This window comes from Panthera uncia (assembly GCF_023721935.1).
Source record: "Panthera uncia isolate 11264 chromosome B3 unlocalized genomic scaffold, Puncia_PCG_1.0 HiC_scaffold_1, whole genome shotgun sequence".
Lineage (NCBI taxonomy): Eukaryota > Metazoa > Chordata > Mammalia > Carnivora > Felidae > Panthera > Panthera uncia.
In genome coordinates this window covers 1978538-1994074 of record NW_026057582.1, presented here as the reverse complement: position 1 = coordinate 1994074, position 15537 = coordinate 1978538, and the positions used below count along the sequence as shown (strand labels likewise).

The window sequence follows — 15537 nt, the reverse complement described above, 5'->3', positions numbered from 1 at the left end:
TTTTTTCAACTTTTTTTTTTTTAATTTATTTTTGGGACAGAGAGAGACAGAGCATGAACGGGGGAGGGGCAGAGAGAGAGGGAGACACAGAATCGGAAACAGGCTCCAGGCTCCGAGCCATCAGCCCAGAACCTGACGCGGGGCTCGAACTCACGGACCGCGAGATCGTGACCCGGCTGAAGTCGGACGCTTAACCGACTGCGCCACCCAGGCGCCCCTCAACGTCATGTTTTCAAAACAACTTAATGGTAACTCTTTGGGTTTATAATCTGGTCTAGCATTTTATTGTGTGACCTTGGACAAGTTATTTAACTTTTTTGTGCCCCAGTTACCTCATCTGTAAAATGGCATTGGTAATAGTGACGACCTCATAGGGCTGTTACAACGATAAGGCCTTCCATGCGCCGGCTTTCCTTTCTTCTTGGTCCTCACCTTCTGCCTCTCCTCACCCACTCTGCCCATAGACCTAAGAGTCTTCTTGCTGTTCTGTGAACACACAAGCGACACTCCAACCTCAGGGCCTTGACGTTGCATTTCTCTTTGAACACCTTTCTTCCAGATATTCTTATGGCTAACTTTCTCACCTCCTCTTTTCAAATATCACCTCAGTGGCTTAATCACCTGTGACTCTCCCAGTCTCCCTAACCCTGGTCTGGTTTTTCTTTTCTCCATTGCAGTTATTACCTTCTTACGTATCATATTTACACATTGTTGTATGTTTATTGTGTTTTGTCAGTTTCTTCTGGTATATACTGAAAGCTCCACAAGAATAGAAATAATTTGTTTTGCTTACTGATACAACAAATACCTAGAACATGCTTGTCATCTGTTATAGGGGTTCAATAAAATATTGGTTGAATTAGTGGTTAAATGAGACAATATGGGTAAAAGCATTTAAAACAGTGCCTGTTACTTACAGTAAGTAACAGATAAATGTTAGCTGTCGTTAATGTTGATGGTCTTTTTACTGGTCTTCTCATCTCTATCCCTGTATCCTTAGCTTCTCCCCTCTGTAGTTATTCCAGCAAGATCATCTCCTTTCTCCTTTTTTTAAAACCTCAGACTGCTTTCTTAAAGGGAGAACTGATGGATAGTGTCTGGGCTTGGAAGGGAGAGAGAAAGATGGGAGCCTAAGACCAGTTGAAGGAGTGCATCTGAAGACATGTCTGAGGTAGAGTGGACAAGATGCGGAGCAAAAAAGAAGGAACAACAACAAAACATACAAGAAGTTGGGATTTGGAGTTATGTTAATTACATACTTGTAATTAAAACTCGCTTTCAGAGGCGCCTGGGTGGCTCAGTCAGTTGAACGTCCGACTTCAGCTCAGGTCATGATCTCACGGTTTGTGGGTTCGAGCCCCATGTTAGGCTCTGTGCTGAAGCTCAGAGCCTGGAGCCTGCTTTGGATTCTGTGTCTCTCTCTCTCTCTGCCCCTCCCCTGCTCGCTTGCTCACTTGCTCTCTCTCTCTCTCTCTCTCTCTCTCAAAAATAAACATTAAAAAAAAATGTAAAACTAGCTTTCAAATACAAGTAACTTAATCATGACCAATTCACTGATCTGTGCCTCATCTTTTAAAAATTTAATTTATTTCACTGTTTTTTTAAGTTTTAGATGTAATTGACATAACCTCCATATTGGTTTATTAGTTTCAGATGTGCTACATGATTCACTATTTGTATTGATTGTGTAAAGATCACCACAATAAGTATAATAATTAATATTCGTTACCATACATACTTCGTTTTTTTTTTTTTTTTCTTGTGATGAGAATTTTATGATGGGTTTGTGGGTTCGAGCCCCACGTTGGGCTCTGTGCTGATGGCTCGGAGTCTGGAGCCTGCTTCAGATTCTGTGTTTCCCTCTCTCTCTGCCCCTAACCCAATCGCATTCTGTCTCTGTCTCTCTCAAAAATAAACAAACATTAAAAAAAATTTTTTTTTAAGCTTTTGGAGGTTTATTCTTGATCCACCTTTCTAGCTTTGTTGTTTCCAGCTGCTCATCTGTATAACCTTAATACTCTAGCCAGACAGTTCTGCTTAGCTATTTGTTTACCCAGTGATTTCACACCTGCTAGTTGCCAGGTCCTGTATTCTGAGAATACAGAGATGAGACTATTCTTGCCCACAAGGAACTCATAGTCAAGTACTTTGGTGTAGGCATTAATTAAGCTAAGGGTTGGGGATGGAGAGCAGAGCAAGGCAGAAAGGACAGCCTAGTCAGGAGCATAAGGATAAATTGTCAGCCATCATGATGTCAAGGAAATGAAGCGTTCCCCCCCCCCCCCCACCACCACCAGTGTTAGTGTCCCATGAAATGAGAGAGTTGTGAGAGACGAAAGTGGTTTGACATGCAGGTTGGGGTGGGGGGGGGGGAGGGGAGGGGATCATTTCCCCACCCCCCACGTTTTCCTAGGTTTCCTTGTACTAGTGCCTGGCTTGAAATAACCATTGTCTTTCATTAGAACTCTACTACTTATCCTTTAAAGATTATCCCTTCATAAGATACCTTTTTTCTTTCATCTCACTCAAATGTGATCACCTCCTCTGAGTGCTTAGTACTACATTATCCCACACAGTAACTACTAGCCACGTGTGGCTGCTGACCACTTGAAATGTGGCTCTGTAAGGATGAAATATATACAGATTTTAAAGACAGTGTGAAAAAAAGAATATGCAGTCTTAATCTTTTTATATTATGTGATGAAATATTTGAGAATATATTGGGTTAAATAAAATATTAAAATTAATTTAACCTGTTGATACGTTTTTTAGCGTTTCTACTAGAAAATTGAAAAATGCATAGATGATGGCACTTAGAGTACCTACTCTCTGATTTTCTCAGTGGGGCAGGGATTGCCTTTTGTTTTAGTTATTATTCCGCATGTTAGCTCTTCAGGTAGGTTAGGAGTACCTTGAAGGTTTGGCACCATACTTTATTTCATCACTCTGTAGTGCCTGGCACTTAATAGTTGCTTAGCTTATAGTTAACTGGTCAAAAGCTACTGAGTGAAATTTTTCTTTAGCCACAATTTATTTGTGCCTGTAGTCCTTTTGGGGATTAGACGAGTAAATGATTTTTCAGTCTATTATGATAGTTTATCTGTTACAGCAGTAATATTTTATTAAAAATGAAACCAGTTTCACTGAATTTGTGGATATGAACAGTAATAGTTTCCCATTTCTGTTGTTCATATTCTTAGAAACCTTTTTTGTAAACTCAGCTGCAAAAAGTCACATTATCTTTTTTTTTTTTTAATGTTTATTTTTAAGAGAGACAGAAAGTGAGCGGGGGAGGGGCAAAGAGAGAGGAAAACAACAGAATTCCAAGCAGGCTCAGGCTCTGAGCTGTCAGCACAGAGCCTGCCTCAGGGCTTGAACTCCTGCACCACAAGATCATGACCTGAGCCGAAGTCAGACGCTTAACCAACTGAGCCACCCAGGTGCCACCACGTTATCTTTATAGGTCAGTGTGAAGCCCTTGTCTTATTTATTCTTGTTAATCCCCATAGTTCATTCCCCATAGTTTGTTTAATATGCTGTAATGTGTGTACATGTATGTGCTCTTACAGAGTATACATTTGGCACCTCGTGTAAATACTGTATATATCTCATCTATGAGTCTAATCTGTTTTCTGACCACTACTTAGCAGTCTGTGGGATGGTGATCTATCTACCATACTCAACCTGTCTGCTCCTCAGGGTTAGACATTGCACTTCCTGCGGCCACAAAATACTACCATGAATGTCTTTATCCATGTCCCTTATGGAGCTGTGTAAGACTTTCTTGGGGTAGCTAGGAGTCGACTTGCTCTGTCGCAGGAAATACAGATAGGGCCAGAACTTGTCCTTCTGGGTGGCTAAATCAGTCCACACTCCTGCCAGTAGTGCATAGTATCCCTGGTTCCTGCCAACATTTAGCATTATCCAGCTTTAAGTTTTTACCAGCCTGTTGGGTGTAATGTGATATCTCATTGTAAACTTGTATTTCTCTTTGATTTTTATTAGGTCTATATATACTTTGGCTTTTGGGGTGTTCTGTAATTGCTGTTTTTCCTATGTCCATTTTTCTTTTGTGTTGTCTTTTCCTTGTTGATTCTTAGGTATTCTTGGTTTTCTAGATGTTAATCTGATGTAGGTTGTGGACATTGCACGTATCCTCTGTCATCTTTCTATAATGCCCTTCATTGAACAAATTGTTGATTTTGGTGTAACCAACATAAATGGTGCCTTGTGTTTGTGCTTTTGAAGTTTTACTTAAATACCTGGATCACAAGGATATTCTCTTATATTTCATTTGTTAACCTTGTATCATTTTACCTTTCACATGTAGGTTTTTAATCCCTGGAGACATAGCCTTTCTCTGGTAGGGATCTAGTTTTGTACACCACCCCCCCCCCCCCCCCCCCCCCCCCCCCCCCCCGGCTGATAAGGTGAACCGGTTTTCCCACTGCTGTCTACTCTGCAATCTATCCTTTCCCCTCTGGTTTATAGGGCCCCTTTCATTGTATCTTAAGGTTCCCATGTACTCATGTCATTTAGTTTTATATTCTGGTGCATAGGTCTGTTTTTCCGTTGTGCCCATACCCCTTAGGTTTTTCTGTTCTCTTTAATTACTATGGCTTCACAGTCAATGTTAATCTTCTTAATCTGTGTATCTATGTGCATATCTTATCTATTGAACTTTTTATCTGGAAATAATTTAAGACTTAAATAAAAATTGCCAAAGTGGTACAGAGTATACAGAGTATGCCTTTCACTCAGATTCCCCTAATGTTAACACCTTTATAACCATAGCTCAGTTATGAAAGCCAGAAAATTGATATTGGTCTGATACTGTTGATGGTGATGATGATGATGATGATGATGACGACGACGACGACGACGACGACGACAGAACTTGAATTTTCACCAGTTTTTCTCCAGGGTTCTTTTTTTCTTCTAGGATCTAATCAAAGATCCCACATTGCGTTTAGTTATTGTGTCTCAGTCTTCTCCAATTTGTAATGGTTCCTCTGTCTTTTATGCCCTTGACAGTTTTGATGAGTACTGGTCAGTTATTTTGTGGAATATATCTCAGTTTAAGTTTGTCAGATGTTTTTTCACAATTAAGGTTATATATTTTTGGTAAGAATACCACACAAAAGATGTGTCTCTCTTAGTGTATGCTATTAAAAGGGTACATGAGGGGCACCTGGGTGGCTCAGTTGGTTGAGTGTCCGACTTCGGCTAAGGTCATGATCTCACGGTCTGTGAGTTCGAGCCCCGCGTCGGGCTCTGTGCTGACAGCTCAGAGGCTGGAGCCTGCTTCGGATTCTGTGTCTCCCTCTGTCTCTGACCCTCCCCCGTTCATGCTCTGTCTCTCCCTGTCTCAAAAATAAATAAACATTAAAAAAAAAATTAAAAAAAAAAGAGGGTACATTATATAGATATGTTTTGTTATGCTTGTGTTAACTAACTTAGATCACTTTTTGTTTCTGAGCCTTTTTCTTTTTTTTTTTTTAACTCTTTTTTTGAGGCTGACCTGGCAATTATTCATCCATGTAAACGTCAGAGTAAGATTAAAATTACTAGAAAATTAAAAAAATTTTTTTACTTGGGGCACCTGGGTGGCTCAGTCAGTTGAGCGACTGTCCGACTTTGGCTTAGGTCATGATTTCATGGTTTGTGGTTTCGAGCCCCGAGTCCAGCTTTGTGCTGACAGCAGAGCCTGCTTTGGATTCTCTGTCTCCCTCTCTCTCTGCCCCTCCTCTGCTTACTCTCTCTCTCTCTCTCTCTCTCAAAATAAATAAACATTTAAAAAAATGCTCAAGAACTACTGACTGGAAATTTTAATTGAAATTGCCTTGAACTTGTAGGTTAATTTGGGTAGAATTTATAGTATCTATCCATGAACATGGAATTTCCATTTATTTAAGTATCTTTTAGGTCTTTCATTAAAAATTTAAAGCTTTCTCCAAAGAGCTTCTATATATTCTTTTTGATTAAGTTAGTTTCTACCTGCTTTATAGTTTTTATTGATATGGTTATTTTTTTTGTTAAATTTTGTGGCAGGTTACTGCCAGTGTAGAGAAATGTGATAGGTTGATCTTGTATCTTGCCAAACTCTCATGAGTTCCAGTGGTATTTCTGATTCTGTTGGTTTGTAGTTAGATCATATCATCTACAAACAGTTACAGTTTTATCTCTTTCCTTCTGATTCTCATATCTTACTTTTTTCTTTCCTTCAAGTATTGGCCATAACTTTTAGTATTATGTTAAATAATGGTAGTGATAATAGACAACTTTGTCTTGTTTCTGATTTTCAAGAAATGATTCTAAAGTTTCTCCATTAGTGTAATATTTGCTGAAGGTTTTGGTCCATGATTTTTATCAAAGTAAAGAAGTTCTGTTCTGTTTCTTGTTTGCTAAGAGTTTTTTAAATCACAAATTGTTCAATCTTATGAAATATTTTTTTTTTTTGCAGTGAATGGAATAATCGCCCTGCTGCTTTCAAAAGTGAAATTTGATTTTATGAATATCTCTAAAAGTACAAAATACGTGGGGGACAGCCCTTTATTGTCACAATTTAGCTTTGTAGATTTTTTTACATTTGAAAAACCTGCCCTTGTGTTAAGGAGGTGGTTTGTTATTTTAAGGATTAGAAAGGATGCGTGGGCATGTCTTGTGTTTTACAAAAGGGACCAAGGTTTATTTAGGAAGAGTCGAAACATGATGTAAAGTTTTTTTTTTTTTTAAACTTTTAAACCTGATCCCGTCCCCCCCCCCGCCCCACCCCAGCTGTATTGAGAAGTAATTGACATACATCACTGTATAAGTTTAAGGTATTGGTTTATGTCCATTGAGAAATGAGTACCACAATATGTTCAGCTAACATCCATCTTCTCGTATAGATAACAATAAGAAAAGAAAGAAGAAATTAATAAAGGAAAAAAATTTCTCATTGTGGTAAGAATTCTTAGGATTTACACTTTTTTTTTACGACTTTTCTATATATTATATAGCAGTGTTAGCAGTAGTAACCATGATTTACGTTACATCCCTAGTACTTATTTACCTTATAACTGCAAGGTTGTCCCTTTTGACCATCTTCCCCCAGATCCCCCTTCCCTACTCATTTCTTCTGGTAACCATAATTCTCATCTCTTTTTCTATGAGTTTGGGTTTGTTTTCTTGTTTTTGTTTTGCTTTTGGATTCCACATGTAAGTGAGATCGTACAGGATTTGTCTTTCTCTGATTTATTTCACTTAGTATAATGCCTTCAAGATCTGTCCATGTTGTTAGAAATGGTAGGATTTCCTTGTGTGTGTGTGTGTGTTTGTTTTTTTTTTTATGGCTGAATGATACTTTATACATACCACAATTCTTTATCCATTCGTCCATTGACGGACACTTAGGTTGTTTCCATGTCTTGGCTACTGTACACAAATGCTGCTGTGAACATGGGGTGCAGATAGTGTTTTTGTTATCTTCAGATATATACTCAGAAGTGGAATTGCAGCATCATATGGTAGTTCTGGTTTTAATTTTTTGAGGGTTGTCCATGCTGTTTTCCACAGTGGCTATACCAATTTACAGTCCCACCAACAGTACACAAGGGTTTCCTTTTCTCTACATCCATACTATTATTTGTCTTTTTGCTTATGGCTATGGCCACTATGACAGGAGTGAACTGATATCTCATTGTGGTTCTTATTTGCATTTCCCTAATGAGTAGTCATGTTCAGCATCTTTTCATGTACCTGTTGGCTTTTTGTATATCTTCTTTGGAGAAATCTCTATTCAAGTCTTTTGCCCATTTTTAATTAGGTTATTTGTTTTTTGCTATTGAGTTATATGAGTTCTTCATATGTTTTGGATATGAACTCCTTATCAAATATATAGTTTGCAAATATTTTACCATCCCATAGGTTATTTTTCACTTTATTTATGTTTTGTTTTGCTGTGCAGAAGCTTTTTAGTTTGATGTAGTCTCACTTGTTCATTTTTTATTTTGTTGCTTGTGCCTTAGGTGTCATCCAAAAAATCATTACTGAGACCCATATCAAGGAGCTCTGTTCCTATGTTTTCTTCTAGGGGTTTCATGGTTTCAGGTCTTACATTTAAGTGCTTTTTAATGACTTTAATTTTTATTTGAGAGAGAGAGCCCACGTGTATGCCTGTGTGTGTGCAAACGGGAGGGGCAGAGAGAGAGGAGAGGGAGAGAGAATCTCAAGCAGGCTCCACGCCCAGCACTGAGCCCAATACAGGGCTCAATCCCAAGACTGTGAGATCATGACCCGAGCCGAAATCAACAAAGACACTTAACTGACTGAGCCACCCAAGCGCCCCTTTACATTTAAGTTTTTTAATCCATTTCAAATTAGTTTTTGTGAGTGGTATAACATATGGATCCAGTTTCATTCTTTTACATATGAGTACCCAGTTATACTAGTATCTTTTATTGAAGAGATGGTCTTTTCTCCATTCAGTATTCTTGGCTCCCTTGTCAAATATTAGTTGACCTTATATGTTTGGGCTTATTTCTGGGCTCTCAATTATATTCTGGTCTATTTGTTTTTATGCCATTATCATACTGTTCATTATCATAGTATAGCTTTATAATATAGCTTGAAATCAGGAGGTGTGATACCTCCTGATTTGCTCTTTCTCAATATTTCTTTGACTGAGGTCTTTGTGGTTCCATATAAATTTTTTAGGAGCGTTTTTCCTACTTCTGTAAAAAAGGCTATTGGAATCTTGATAGAGATTGCATTGAATCTGTAGATGGCTATTAGTAGTTTTGACATTTTAACAATATTAATTCCAACCCGTGAACACAGGATACCTTTCCATTTATTTGTATTGTCTTCAATTTCTTTCATCAGTGTCTTCATAATTTTCAGCATAGAGAGCTTTCACCTTAATTTATTCCTAAGTATTTCATTCTTTTTGATGCTATTGTAAGTAGGATCAATTTCTTTTTCAGAAATCTCATTAGTGTATAGAAACACTACTGATTTTTTAAAATGTGTTTTTAAAGCTTATTTATTTATTTTGAGAGAGACAGAGCCAGCATGAATGGGGGAGGGACAGAGAGAGAGAGAGAGAGAGAGAGAGAGGGAGGGAGAGAGAGAATCCCAAGCAGGCTCTGCACTGTCAGCACAGAGCCTTATGTAGGTCTCAAACTCATGAAAACATGAGATCATGACATGAGCCAAAACCAAGAGTTGGATGCTTAACCAACTGAGCCACCCAGGTGCCCAGCACTACTGATCTTTTAATTTAATTTTTTTTATCTTGCAACTTCATTGAATTCATTGGTTAGATCTAACAGTTTTTCAGTTGAGTCTTTAGGGTTTTCTATATATAAAATCATGTTTGTTTTTTTTAAATGATTTTATTTTTTAAGTAATATCTCCTCCCAGCGTGGGGTTTGAACTTAAACTTACTCCCGATACCAAGAATCACATGCTCTGGGGCACCTGAGTGTCTCAGTGGGTTGAGCTTCTGACTCTTGATTTTGGCTCACGTCATGATCCCAGGGATATGGGATTGAGCCCGGTGTCTAGCTCTGTGCTGAGTGTGGAACCTGCTTGGGATTATCTCTCTCCCTCTGTGCCTCACACTTCAATCATGTGTGTGTGTGTACTCTCTCTCTGTTGCTCTCAAAAAAAAGAAAAATTAATAAAAATAAAAGAGTCACACATTCTACTGACTGAGCTAGCCAGGCACCTCTATAAAATCATGTCTTTTGCAAACAGGGACAATTTTACTTCTTTTCCAGTTCTGATACCTTTATTTTTTTTTCTTGCTTGATTGCTCCCACTAGGACTTCCAGTGTTATGTTCAATAGAAGTGGTAAGAATGGGCAACCATGTCTTTTTCTTGAACGTAATGGAAAAGCTTTTATCCTTTCACCATTGAGTATGATGTTAGCTGCGAGCTGCTCATATATGGACTTTTTATGTCAAGATATGTTCTTTCAGTGCCCAGTTTAACAGTTTTCATCATGAATGGATGTTGACTTTTGTCAGAAGTTGGATGCTTTTTCTGTGTGTATCAAGATGATTACATGATTATTTTCTTTAATTCCGTTAATGTGATATGTTACATTGGTTGATGTGGTGAACTATCCTTACATCCCAGAGATAGATCCCACTTGATCATGGTAAATGATCCTACGTGTGTGTGTGTGTGTGTGTGTGTGTGTGTGTGTGTATTTTTTAAATTAAATTTGGTTTTTTTTGAAAGAGAGACAGAAAACATGAGCAGGTGAGGGGCAAAGAGATTGGGGGGGAGAGAATCTTAAGCAGGCTCCATGCTCAGTGCTTGATCCCACTACAGTGATATCATGACCTGAGCCAAAATTAGGAGTTGGACACTTAACCAGTTGAGCCACCCAGGTGCCCTGGTAAATTATCCTTTTAACGTGCTGCTGAATTCAGTTTGCTAGTATTGAGAATTGAGAATTTTTACATCCATATTCATCAGGGATATTGGCCTGTAGTTTTCTTTTCTAATGGTGTTCTTTTCTGCTTACACCTGATTTCTTAAGTAGGCTTCTCAAATTTAAGATTAGTGCTTTACCAGATAGATACAATGGTAAGCCCAAAGCCATATTTATCATGCTAAAAAAATTAAAATTAAAAAACTTTTTGGTGGGGGTGCCTGGGTGGCTCAGTTGGATAAGCATCTGACTTCCACTCAGGTCATGATCTCACGGTCTGTGAGTTCGAGCCCCGTGTCAGGTTCTGTGCTGACAGCTCAGAGCCTGAAGCCTGCTTCAGATTCTGTCTTTCTCCTCCCTCTCCCCTCTCCCCGCCTCTCCCCCACTCATGTTCTGTCTCTGTCTCTTAAAAATGAATAAATGTTAAAAAAAAATAATTAAAAAAAACCTTTTTGATGTGTGTCTAAGGTATATTCTCATTTGTATCTTCTGGTTATATGATTTATATTCTATGGCTCTTAAATATGGATACATTTTTAAAGAACATAACAAAATGGAATGCATTCTCCATTCATTTTTCTTTTTCTTTCTTTTTTTTTTCCTTTTTCTTCCTTTTCCTTTTCCTATTCCTATTCCTTTTCCTATTCCTATTCCTATTCCTATTCCTGTTCCTGTTCCCTTTTCCTATTCCCTTTTGCTTTTGCTTTTGCTTTTGCTTTTGCTTTTGCTTTTCCTTTTCGCTTTCCTTTTCCCTTTCCTTTTCCGAGAGAATCCCAAGCAGGCTCCGTGCTCAGTGCTGAGCTGACATATGGCTCAATCCCAAGAAACTGGGATCCTGACCCAAGTCGAAATAATCAGAGACTTAACTGACTGAGCCACCCAGTCACTCCTCCATTCATTTTTCTTATTGCTTCTTACATTAGTGTTGATACAGCTCTGTAACAGTAGTGCTTTGACTGAAAGTAATAAACTCTAACATAATGGCTTAACCAAATAGGGGTTTGCTTTTCTCACAAAAGAAACATACATAGTTTCTAGCTTTGGTTCAGCAGTATAATATTGAAGTTGCTGGTTTTTATTTATTTAAAAAAATATATATATATATTTTAATACTTTTTTTAAATGTTTATTTATTTGGGGGGGGGAGGGACGGGGGCGGGGGGGGACGGGGGCGGGGGGAGAATCCCAAGCAGGCTCTGCACTGTCCGTGCAAAGCCCAGCACGGGGCTTGTAATCCTAAAGACCGTAAGATCATGATCTAAGCTGAAATCAAGAGTCTGAGCCACCCAGGCGCCCCAGATTTTATTTATTTTTGGGAGAGATTGAGAGAGCAGGGAGGGGCAGATAGGGGGACAGAGGATCCCAAGCAGGCTATACTCTGACAGCAGCAAGCTGATGGAACGCTCAAACTTCCCAACCTCTAGATCATGACCTGAGCCAAAGCTGGATGCTCAACTGACTGAGCCACCTAAGCACCCCAGAGCTGGTGGTTTTTAAAAATACTATTTTCTTGGGGTGCCTGGGTGGCTCAGGCGGTTAAGCTTCCAACTCTTGATCTCAGGATGGTGAGTTCAAGCCTCACGTTGGGCTCTGTGCTGCGTGTGAAGCCTACTTAAAATAAAAACAAAAAATTTTCTTTCGTGTTTGAGACCTTTTGGCTGCAAGATAACTTATACATCTGCAGTTATGGTTGCATTGAAGGAAAGAGAAAGAAGGGACTGTACTAGTGTATCTGTGCCCCTTTGTGAGAAACAAAAAGTTTTCCCAGAACTGCCCCTGTCCTGCCCCCCACCGGTATGTTTTCATTAATGAGCACCGGCCAGAACCGAGATGCTCAACCGAATGAGCCACCCAGGTGCCCCTAGCTACAGACACGTTTGAGAAAACAATTATTTAGTTGGTCTTGTTGCCTCATCAAATACCCAGCCAGCTTCTCTTGGTAATGAAGAAGGGAGAAATGGATATTGAGTATATAACTATAATGTTTGCCCCATTCTCTAATATATTACCTGGAAATTTAAATTTTCTGCAGTAAAGGTTTTAGTTTGCAAATGGATGCTTTATAAATTTGTTAATAATCTCCTGTCTTTGGTTTGCTTCTGGTTATTTTCAGTAGCAGTGTACATATTCTAATTTTCTGGTGGATGAAGTGGTATCAGCTCAACTCCATGGGAGAGAGAAGGTTCAGGGCTCCTTTAATCTTTAAGACTTGAATTTAACAGCTTAGAGTACCTGTTAACATGCTTAGTGCTGCCACAAAATGTAATGTGAATACTGAAGAATTCTATAACATTTTTCCTTTTTTACCCTTGGGTTGTTTACTGGCTCCATAGGGAGGAAAAAAAAAACCCTTATGCATGAAATAATTGGCTAATAGTAAAGAATTCAGAATTATTTGGTTAATTGTTTAGTATAGCACATTGAGTGGTATAAGATTAGAAACTTTTTTCCTTAATTTTTTTTTTTATTTTTTTTTTTTTTTTTTAGTTTATTTATTTCGAGAGAGAGAGAGAGAGTAGGAGAGGGACGGAGAGAGGAGAGAGAGAGAATCCCAAGCAGGCTCCATGGTGTCAGCACAAAGCCTGACGCAGGGCCTGAACTCATTAACTGAGCTCATGACCTGAGCTGAAACCAAGAGTCGGATGCTTAACTGACTGAACCACCCAGGCTCCCCTAGAAACAGTTTTTCTTTAGGGCCATTGATAGAAGCATGGGATGAATAAAATGAAAGAAAGCCAAGTAGAAGCTCTAGTAACTGTTACAGGGCCGTATCAACACTAACATAAGAAGCAGTAAGAAAAATAAATGGGGAATGCATTCCATTTTATGTTATACATACTAGCTCTTGAAAATGTGTCCATATGTAAGAACCATATAATTTATTATATGACCAAGACACAAATTACAATATACCTTAGACACACATACACCCCCCAAAAATAATCTTTAATTTTTTTAACATAGTTAAATATGGTTCCAGGTTTGCTTTTCTATCTTTCTGGTAAAGCACAAACCTGAAATTTGAGACGCCTACTTAAGAAATCGGGTTTAACTAGAAAAAGACACTACTAGAAAACTATATGCCAGTATATCCCTGATAAATAATTTGTGTCTGTTTTGAGAGAAATTTTTTTAAGTTAAATACATTAGATTTCCCCCCAAAATTTTTATTTAAATTCTAGCTAGTTAACATATAGTATAATGCTGGTTTCAGGAGTAGAATTTAGTGATTCATCATTTACATATAACACCCAGTGCTCATCACAAGTGCCCTCCTTAATACCCATCACCCATTTAGCCCATCCACTACCCACCTTCCTCCATCAACCCTCAGTTTGTTTGCTCTATTGTTAAAAGTCTCTTATGGCTTGCTTTTCTCCCTTTTTCCCCCCCTTCCTATATATTCATCTGTCTTGTTTCCTAAATCCCACATGAGTGAAATCACATGAGCCCGATGTGGAGCTCGTGAGTTCATGACCTGAGCGAAAGTTGGAGGCTCAACCGACTGAGCCACCCAGGCGCCTCAGGATTTCATTCTTTTTGATGGCCGAGTTAGATTTATTTATTTATTTATTTATTTATTTATTTATTTATTTATTAATTTATTTTAATTTTTTTAACGTTTATTTATTTTTGAGAGAGAGAGAGAGAGACAGAGCACGTGCATGGGAGGGGCAGAGAGAGAAGGAGACAGAATCTGAAGCAGGCTCCAGGCTCTGAGCTGTCAGCATAGAGCCCGATGGAGGGCTCAAACTCACAAACTGTGAGGTCATGACATGAGCCGAAGTCGGAGGCTTAACCGACTGAGCCACCCATGCACCCCAGATTTATTTTTTAAAGATTTTATTTTTAAGTAATCTCTACACAATTTGGGGCTCAAACTCACAACCTTGAGATCAAGAGTAGTGTGCTCTTCCCACTGAGCTAGCCGGGCACCCCCCCTAGATTTTTTAATTTAAGGACTTTATGTAAGGAAACACCAAACTAAATATACTTAGTTTAACCCTATTGTAGTTTAACAAATTACAGTTTAACAGATATTTCAAATTTACAGATACTACAATTTAAATATACTGAAGTTTAGTATACTTTAAATATACTAAGTTTAACCCTATTGTAATTTAACAAATTACAATTTAACAGATATTACAAATTTAACAGATATTTAAATCTGTTGTATGAGTTTATAATCTAACAGGGAAATGCAGGTTTCTTTTGGCTTTGTATTATGATTGTTTATTTGCATAAGTGTATTAGTTTAGGTTGCGTTATGCTGTAGTAACGTACACAATCAAAATCTTAGTGGTTTAACACAGTAAAAACCCTTGTTTAAACAGTTTGCCTGAGGGCTTGTTGGCTCTATGAAGATTGATCTCCCTGTCCAGGATAATTTGGCCCTGAGGGCTTCTGTCTTTGGGCAATGCTTAGGATTCAGGAGAGCAAAAGATGGCTGAAGTCAAGCACTGACAAATAATGCTTTTGCATGGGAATGACATGTCATTTTCATTTGTATGTCATTGGCTAAACTTAGGGACATGGCTGGGCCAACTCAAATGAGGGAAGAGGGTCTGAGTTCCTCTGTGAAATCAGTGGGATCCTCCACAAACTCAGAAGCAAAAGAGCTAATATGGTGGCTAATAGTATTGTCCACAACAAAGTAGCATAATATAGATAGATACAAAGTACCCCTGGAACCCAAAGGAGAAGAAAAAGAAACTGATTAGATGCAAGAAAAGTCACAGGAGGCTTCATAAAGATGGTGACAAATGATCCAAACATAAGGGGATGAGTAGGAATCTTAGGTTTGAAGAGAAGAAAGGGCATTCAAATTGAGGGACTAGGACCATCCTGGAGAAGAGTGGATGATATAGCCAGAAAGGAGGAATGGATTAGATCACACAAGGCCTTGAATTCATTTAGCATTCATTCAGCAACAATGTATTGCACAGCTACTCCGTGTCAGTCACTGCTCCCAAGTTCTAGGAATATCTGATAATGAACAAAACAGACAAAAATCCTTGTCCTCCTGAAGGTTACGTCTGGTTGATGCTAAGAAATTATTCTTTAATTATAAGTAGATTGGGGAGTAAGAGTAACATAAGCAAAGGTA

At 38.5% G+C, this 15537-nt stretch overlaps 1 protein-coding gene across 7 annotated transcripts in view; it reads left to right on the top strand.

The window, feature by feature from the left end:
• The window catches only part of MARK3 (microtubule affinity regulating kinase 3), a 114321-nt gene that overhangs the window by 7799 nt on the left and 90985 nt on the right, over positions 1 to 15537 (top strand). The gene's annotated exons all lie outside the window — the stretch shown is intronic.